The sequence below is a fragment of the Octopus sinensis genome, unplaced genomic scaffold, assembly GCF_006345805.1.
Source record: "Octopus sinensis unplaced genomic scaffold, ASM634580v1 Contig04487, whole genome shotgun sequence".
In the NCBI taxonomy this organism is placed as follows: Eukaryota; Metazoa; Mollusca; class Cephalopoda; order Octopoda; family Octopodidae; genus Octopus; species Octopus sinensis.
Window position 1 is genome coordinate 429 of NW_021827496.1, and position 8621 is coordinate 9049.

Consider the following 8621-nt stretch of genomic DNA (forward strand, 5'->3'; position numbering starts at 1 on the left):
ACAACAACAAAATATGCTTATCTAACCAATATATAGTTTGTGCACGTAAGGTTCTTTCATATAGTTCATTTATTTTTATTTTTATCTACTTGTTGTATGTTTAACACTCGTAATTATATCTTGAATAACTAATTGTCATTGCTATTAATATACTTCTTACATTTGTAATCGTTTCCCTATTAACACCAAATTCGTTATCATAAAATATATAATATTGCGCCAAATTTCATCCACGTGACAGCATGCTTTAGCTTCCAACAAGCTTCTTCTGTCTGTCTATCATGCGGCGATTTTCTACTGCATAACTCACTAATTTCTAAATACGTGATTTTTGTCAGAATATCCGGTGGATATTTACTATTAAATACATTACTGACGAATAGATTCTGTTGAATAATTTTTAGTAAATGTATTAAATTTCCTTATTTCTTTAAACACGATTTAATTCTTGTGTTGCGATGTAATTGAATATTATTCGATAAGCTATAAAGAGTTACCTCCCTTTAAATTTTTTTTCTCATGTTCGTCTTATTTGATGTCAACAAATTTGAAGCTTTGTAAAACTGAGCAGTGTTAAACGATTACCTGTTTAGTTTAGTATATACATATACACCCTGACATAATCATTAGTATTTAAGCACAACATATACAATAACATCCACGTATCACACATGTAAGCATAGATTCATATGCATGCATACATACATGCATGCACGCGTACATGCACCATACATACGTACATACAGGTATATACACATACATACACACAGGAATATATATATATATATATATATATATATTATATATATATATATATGGTAGCTTGTTACCAACTACATGGTTGTGGGTTTAGTCCCACGGCGTGGCACCTCGGGCAAGTGCCTTCAACTATTGCCCCGAGCCGACCAAAGCCTTGTGAGTGGATTTGGTAAACGGAAACTGAAAGAAGCTCATCATATATATGTATATATATATATATATATGTATGTGTGTATATATGTTTGTGTGTCTGTGTTTGTGTTTGTCCCCCCAACATCGCTTGACAACCGACGCTGGTGTGTTTACATCCCCGTAATCTAGCGGTTCGGCAAAAAAGACCGATAGAATAAGTACTAGGCTTACAAAGAATAAGTCCTTGGGATCGACTTGCTCGACTAAAGGCTGTGCTCCAGCATGGCCACAGTCAAATGACTGAAACAAGTAAAAAAGTAATATATACATGCATACATATATCTATGAATACATAAATGTATGCTACATGCATACACACATACATACATGCATACATACTTATACATATTTACATACATAGGCTCAGCAACACAGACAAGCACACACACAGACACATGTGCACGCACGCACTTATGCATATACATATGTATACGCTCACATATTTCTACACTTACTTGTATGCTTACGCACGTCCAAGTACATACAGCAGCCCCTCTTTGTCTCACTCCCTCTACTTCTGTTTTCTCCTCTCTATCTATCTATCTATCTCCCTCTCCCCCGGCTCCAAACTGCCAGTCACACACATTCTTTCACTGTTGTAGTCTTTGTCTGTCTGTCTGTCTGTCTGTCTATCTCTTTCTTAGTATCTCCCCCCCTCTCTCTCTATTTACTGGCACTTTCGGTTCCTTCTGTTTCTTTACGCTCTCTATCTGTCTACCTCCCTTCCATCTTTTCTTTGTACCCCACGCACGCACACACAGACACGCACGCACACACACATGCTTGCGCGCGGTGCATAGATCTTGTCTTAGTATTTAGTAATTAAAAGTTACATTGGGTATCTACCTAAATACCTACCTAATTTAATACATACGGACATGCGTACGCGCAACCATCCAAACGTTCATCCACTTAACCACCTGTCCATCTATGTATCCATCCATAAGTACATACGTATATACCTACCAACTTATAAACCTAGCAACCAACCAACCAACACCAACCAACCAACCAACCAACCAACCAACCAACCAACCAACCAACCTACCTACCTACCTACCTACCTACATACATACATACAACATACATACCTGCCTGCCTGCCAACCTACCTAGTACCAGGCAGTGGCTCTCATGGTTTCTGATCTTAACTGACTGGAAGTGTCATCATGTACATCGGTTTGTCTTGGTATAAAAGATGAGCTACAGCAAATATTCTGCTCAATACCACAGATTTGCTTGTCAGTTGCTTGACCTTAACCAGTTGAGCATGTCCCTAAGTGGCTGACTATATTTGCATCTCTGATCACGAGCATAAGTAGTGGGGGAGCATCATAACCATGTGTTGAGAGGAATCCTTTGGGGTTTGGATAATTCACCTTTGGAAACATGGGTGTTTTGTTCAACATACTCAAACAACCCTTATTCAAAGACCTTTTGGGCGGGATGGGCTACTCGACCAGAAGAAAATTCTAACTGGGGCCCCACCTGCAAGGTCATGCACTGTTTATCTTGATTTGAGATCATCATGTCGCGCACATATGGTTGTGATGCATGTGCCTGGTGTACCCTTATCAGACGGGTAGTCATGATGGGTATACTGGGCTTCGTATACTGGGCCATTGTGCCTCCACTCTCTCAAGGCTATAGCAGAAGACACTTGCCCAAGATGCCACGCAGAGGGACTGAACCCGGAACCATGTGGTTGGTTAGCAAGCTACTTACCACACATCCACTCCTGCGACTATACAACACATTGTACAGATGTTAAAAATCAAGTGATGCTTACGTCTAAAGCTTTTAAAAATGAAAACAGAAAAGAGAAAGGCCTCGCACGTGGCTAATGCTACTCTCTAAGCAACGTAGATAATTATTCAACTATGCAACCATCCATTCACCCATTCATCCATACATGCAAGAATACCTACATACGATTCACTTGACCGACCCACCTATGTATCTACTTACTTTCTGTCAAGGCACCTTATCATTTTATCTCCCAATTTACCGAACGCTTTACCCGTTCAGATATATTTTTCGCCTACATACATGCTGACTTACCTACCTCCTTCTCTCCCCCTCCATCCCTCACCCCTCCCTCCCTCCCTCCTTACCTACCTACCTATATCTCTACCTGTCTACGGATCTGGATCTAAATACCAATTTCTTTACTACCCACAAGGGGCTAAACACAGAAGGGACAGACAAACGGATTAAGTCGATTATATCGCCCCCAGTGCGTAACTGGTACTTAATTTAGCGACCCCGAAAGGATGAAAGGCAAAGTCGACCTCGGCGGAATTTGAACTCAGAACGTAACGGCAGACGAAATACGGCTACGCATTTCGCCCGGCGTGCTAACGTTTCTGCCAGCTCGCCGCCTACCTACTAACCAATATACCTACCCAACAACTTACATGCTTACCTATCAACCAGTCTGCTTACTTCTTCTAAGTTGATATAGTTATGACACAGTCGATTCTAGTAGTTTAAGAAATCTCGCATGACATCGTAGATATTATAATAATGTTCAATAAAAGCATTCGATCTGAAGAGTATTCACTTGTCGGGGCTGCAGAATTCTGAGACGCTACTGCTGGTGTCTTACAAGGAGACGTACTTGAACCTTTGTTATTCATATTTTGTCTTGAATTTGCTCTCAAAAAGCTAGAAGTTCTAAGCACCCAAAGTTTACAGTAGCAGATGCAGATTATGCTGATGTCAGCCCCAAAGTCAGATATCATTGCAGGAACCACTAACCCAATTCACAGACTTGAAGATACGGCGAGAGATATTAGGCCTCCATGCTACCGCCAGAAACCGGAATTTGTCATACAAAACTTGCAGTGTACCATCACTCAATTGTCTGGAAGCTCAGCAAAACCAAGTATCTCAGAGATAGTTGCAAGCTACGTATCAACAAAGCCTGGAAAGCACAAGGAAATATCTAAGTAGTCATATTTGCTTCTCTTCTCATGCTACCGATGTTATCCAAGGGAAAGGCAAAGGTCAATACAGCTTGGCACCAGTGATTCCGCAACTCATTTTGCCAGTGAATGAACTGCAGCAACGCGAAAATAAAATGTCTTGCTCAATAACACACAGTCTAGGCATATAAAAATTCCCCTCTGGTCATGAATGGCCATGGGATTGCGCATAGAAAGTGCCTCTCCGAGGCACAAATCCAGGCAAAGTTGTTTATGGAAGACCAACAGACGCCCATGTATACTATCCTCCCTTCGCCACACCATTGGTATTATCCAATCGAAAGGCAAAGATCGATACAGCTTGGCACTAAGGACGTCGCAACTCATTTCTACAGATGAATGAACTGAGACAACGTGTAATAAAGTGACTTACTCAAGAACACAACACACAGCTCGGTCCGGGAATCGAACTCACTACCTCACGATTCTGAGCCCGACGCTCTCACCGCTGTGCCACGCACCTTCCTGCGTGAAGGCGGGTGGCTTGGTGATTAGGGTATTCGGCTCACGATCGCAATTTTCTGTCCTTGAGCACGTCGTGTCCTTAAGCAAGGCACTTAACCTCATGTTGCTGCAGTTCACTTAGCTGCCAAAGCTAAGTTGTACCTACATTTCAAAAGGGCCAGTCTTGGCACCCTGAATGTCTTTATGAACTATGTTAAACATACGCGTGTCTGCGGCGTACGCAGCCACTTACATGTTAATTTCATGAACAAGCTGTTCCGTTGGTTGGATCAACTGGAACACTCATCGTAACCGACGGAATGCCAGATATATATACACATATATATACACACGTGTGTGTGTGCATGCATGTAAGGCTTCTTTCAGTTTCCTATTTCTTTATTGCCCACAAGGGGCTAAACACAGAGGGGACAAACAAGGACAGGCAAACGCAGTAAGTCGATTGCATTGACCCAGTGTGTAACTAGTACATAATTTATCGAAAAACAAATGTTATGAAACAAAATATATAAAAAAAAAAAAACTTCTAACAGAAAACGGGAGGTTGGAGAATCCGGGCATCGATCCCGGTACCTCTCACATGCTAAGCGAGCGCTCTACCATCTGAGCTAATTCCCCACGACAGCAATATTCGCTTATCTAACCAATATAGTTTATGCACGTAATGGCAAAGTCGACCTCGGCGGAATTTGAACTCAGAACGTGAGCTCAGACGAAATAGCGCTATGCATTTCGTCCGGCGTTCTAGCGTATCTACCAGCTTGCCGCCTTTCAGTTTCCGTCGTCACCAAGGGTTTGGTAGGACCGAGGCTATTGTAGAAAACACTTGTCCAAGGTGTAAGGTTGAACTCTGAATCATGTGGTTGGAAAGCAAACTTCTTCTTACCACACAGCTACGCCTGAATCCGGGTCAGTGAATAGATCGAATAGAATAAAAGCAAATAAACATCTCATCATTGCTGGCCTAGAAAATGTGAAATTAATAAGATCACACACGTCCTGTATTTTTATGTATGTCGCAGACACAGATATCATAAATGGCAATAAAATATAAATTAGAATAACGATTGACCTTGTAAATGAAACTGATTGTAAAAGAGAAAGACAAGCAAAAACACTGTCATGTGTGTTCAAGAAACACAGGATATTGATATTTTACAGTAGACAGAGAGTTGTGATAATTTATTGTATTGTCAAGAGCATTTAGCAACACAAGTTAAGTAGTTTATGAATCATAAATGATATCTCGGTTTGTCGGAAATTAGCAGTGATGCTTAGTACATATAAACCTATTATTAAAGAGCCTTTAGATTAGTCTCGACATGTCTGTTGCAGTCATCGTGGTCAGAGCTGTACATCATCAGCATAACTCGTGTAATTCATAATGGATAAAGTCGGGAAGTATACTGTCGTTTAGCTCCAGATCAGTGAATGATTTGAGGTCAGTTTCGTTGTTAATTTGAAGTGGTCGAGGTACCTCGTAAATCGCTGTTGTTGGTTCGTGTTTGTGAGTCATTTACCAAGAAGTGTGTATTCACCATTACTTCTTACACAACAGTATGCAAACAAATTTTACAGCATCTATTTATCTATATATCTATCCTTTATCTATCTATCTATCTAGTCTATCTATCTATCTATCTATCTATCTATTCGATCTATCTATCTCTCTCTCTCTCTCTCTCTATCTATCTATCTATCTATCTAATCTATCTCTATCTATTCTATCTATAATCTATCTATCTATATATCTATCTATCTATTATCTATCTATCTATCTATCAATCTATCTATCAATCTATCTATCTATCTATCTAATCTATCTATATATAATATCTATCTATCTATCCGTCCGTCCGTCTGTCTATCTATCTATCTATCTATCATCTTATCTATCTATCTCTTTCTCTCTATCTCTCTCTATCTATCTATCTATCTATCTATCTATCTATCTATCTATCTATATATCTATCTATCTATCTATCTATCTATCTATCTATCTATCTATCGCTCTTGATCTATCTATCTATATCTATATACTATCTATCTATTATCTATCTATATCTATCTATCTATCAGTCAGTCAGTCTGACTGTCTTTCTCAGAATCTCTCTCTCCCCCTCTCTCTTTCTCCCTCTCACTATGTATACTAATATATAAGTATATAATATAATTATATTAAAAGGTGCAAGAAAATCCCACCAACACGCTAGAAATAGACGTCAAATATCTCTAAAAACCACATCTACACTCCATTAGCACAGATTGTAAGCCTGTAAGCCGGTAGATGAATAAATGAATCATTAAAATGCTTTATACCTAATTATATATATGATGTGTGGGTGTTATGTAATATATATATATGATCTTAAAATGAATTTATATAATATTATAATAAAAAAAGTATATGTATATTTATAAATATTATATATATATATAATATTTATTAGATAAAAAAAATAAAATAGTTCGGGGAGGAGAAAAAATATATTATATATATATTATAATAAAAATTAGAATATAATACATAATATGGGCGAATATATATTATATATATAGGCAGTTAATACAGCGAAGGTCACGATTGGTCAGAATGTGATCGACGTCCCGTTCTGACCTTGATAAGCACCTAACGAAACGATTGGTCAAACGTTGATGACGTCACGCTAGCTGGACTGACCATTAACAGGTGTTATAAAACCCGAACAATTCACAAGATTCGCCAGAATCACATCCAGGACACCCACCACTTAGTCATCACAGTTGATCAAGGTAAATGAATTCCTCGCCTTTCAGGAACATCAATTTTTTATATTGACTGCATTCCGCCCACTTTGATCTATTTATGATATCACCACACGGAACCCTGCATCATACACTTTAAACTATAGCATGGAACGAACTCACTTCAAACTATATATGAACTGTATGATGTCTGACTCATGGTGTATTATAAATGAATTTCTATATATTGATAGCATGAACTCTCTTTTTTATATATAACTTTTTTTGATAAGGCTCATTTCAGGAACTGAACATGTTTATAATGTATATATAAAAATTAAAAATGTTATAATATAGCAGCATTCGTCGAACTTCATTTTTACAAAATATACCTACTCGTATAGAGCTAATCTATTATAAAATGATATATATATATATATATATATATATATATATATATAAATTTATATATATATGTACATATATTAAGAGAGAGGATAGAGACTATATATATATATATTAATATATAGATCTATATATATATATATATATATATATATATATATATATGTATGTATGTATTTTGTATGCATGTATATATATATTTGAGAAACATGAACAAGCGTAATTTCATATTATAGTTCCTACGCGCGTTTCCCAATTATGGCTGCTTGGAGACGGGCAATTGGTGTTCCAAGTGCTTTCAGATGCTCAATCACAACAAATCATCGGGGGACACTTTATTACCCATTACGTAACAGATAACAATGTCTATAATATGAACGTAAACTTGTGCTTATCCTTATTGCTCTTTCATTTACGCTCCGTAGCTCATATCTAATAATACTACTCGTTATAGAATTTACTTAACAACTGTCCTGGAAGTATAGTGGACTACGATAATCCACGTGGAGCTCTGGACATAACAGTAGCAGTCGTACATATATATATTTGTGCATTTTTTCTCTATCTATCTATCTATCTATCTATCTATCTATCTATCTATCTATCTATCTATCTATCTATCTATCTATCTATCTATCTATCTATCTATCTATCTGTCTGTCTGTCTGTCTATATGTATGTATGTATGGATGCATATACATATACACACACATTATATATACCTCATATATATATATATATATGTGTGTGTGTGTGTGTGTGTGTGTGTGTGTGTGTGTGTGTTGTGTGAGTGTGTGTGTGTGTGTGAAAGCGCGTGGCTTACTGCTAAGGGTATTCGGCTCACAACCGCTAGGTCATGAGTTCGATTCCCGGCAGTGCGCTATGTCCTTGAGCAAGACACTTTATTTCACGTTGGTCCAGTCTATTCAGCTGGTAAAAATGAGTTGTACCTGTATTTCAAAGGGCCAGTCATGTCACATTTTGTCTTACGCTAAATCTAAGGAAACGCGTGTGTGTGGAGTACGCAGCCACACGTTAATATCACGAGCTGGCTGTTCCTTTGATCGGATCGACTGGAACCCTCATCGTC

General features: G+C 38.0%; 1 non-coding gene across 1 annotated transcript; it reads right to left on the bottom strand.

Moving 5' to 3' along the window:
• Nucleotides 1–4947: 4947 nt before the first annotated feature.
• Nucleotides 4948–5020, bottom strand: Trnaa-agc. The gene has a single exon. It is a non-coding gene; the product is annotated as a tRNA-Ala (tRNA).
• Between the last annotated feature and the right edge of the window lie 3601 nt (nucleotides 5021–8621).